Source organism: Chenopodium album, chromosome 16 (assembly GCF_948465745.1).
Source record: "Chenopodium album chromosome 16, dcCheAlbu1.1, whole genome shotgun sequence".
In the NCBI taxonomy this organism is placed as follows: domain Eukaryota; kingdom Viridiplantae; phylum Streptophyta; class Magnoliopsida; order Caryophyllales; family Amaranthaceae; genus Chenopodium; species Chenopodium album.
Genome location: NC_137849.1, coordinates 17,176,964 through 17,177,829, shown reverse-complemented (window position 1 = coordinate 17,177,829; position 866 = coordinate 17,176,964). Strand labels below are relative to the sequence as shown.

At 40.4% G+C, this 866-nt stretch overlaps 1 non-coding gene across 1 annotated transcript; it reads left to right on the top strand.

The window, feature by feature from the left end:
* The first annotated feature begins 498 nt into the window (after positions 1–498).
* Positions 499–604, top strand: LOC145587191 (small nucleolar RNA R71). The gene has a single exon (XR_014101214.1). It is a non-coding gene; the product is annotated as a small nucleolar RNA R71 (small nucleolar RNA).
* Positions 605–866: the final 262 nt, after the last annotated feature.

Here is an 866-nt window from a genome sequence, read left to right as displayed (position 1 = left end):
TTTCCTTAGTGATTATAGTTCCTATTCCCATCATAGTCATCACATCCATCAAAAGAAGAATTAGGGCAAATAGAAGCATCATGATCATTCAATCCACATAAATCACAAATCCAACATTCACTAATCATGCAACAAGAAGAGGGAAGAGTGTTAGGGTAAGGAGGTGTACCTCTCCCCTTAATTTGGGAAGGAATAATTGATGCTTGTGAAGAAGAATTCTCAAGCTTAGTCTTGATAGAAGTCACCTCTTTCCCTAGGTCCAAAATTTGTGTGGATAATTTGTTGATGGCACTAAGTTGATCAGCCGAGCTACTCTTGCTTGTTGACTCTTTCTCACCCTCTTGCCAATTCATGTAGTGCCTCACTACATCGTCTATCACGTCTACAACTTCTTCCTCCGTCTTGTTCATGATTGGGCCTCCGACTTCGGCATCAAAGCTAGACTTCCCTTGAGGACTCAAACCACCATAAAAGATTTGAATGATTTGGTAAGTCGGAATTCCATGGTGAGGACATTCTCTTTGATTCTCTTTGTACCTCTCCTATGCTTCATAGAGGCTTTCACTATTCCTTTGCTTGAAACTTTGAATCAAAGCTCTAGCCTCCGCCGTTTTCTTTTGGGGAAAGAAACGGGAAAGAAATTCTTTAGTGACTTCGTCCCATGTTCTCAAAGAATTAGGCTACTTCCTTGTCTAGCCACTCTTGAGCTCTTCCGATTAGAGAGAAAGGAAATAGCTTAAGCTCTTCTTGTGTGACCCCATTTACCTTAATTGTGTTGCAATATTTCTCGAATTCCTTAAGATGATTGAGGGGACTCTCATTCATTGAACCACTATATTGTCTCCTTTCTATCAAGGTTATCATCG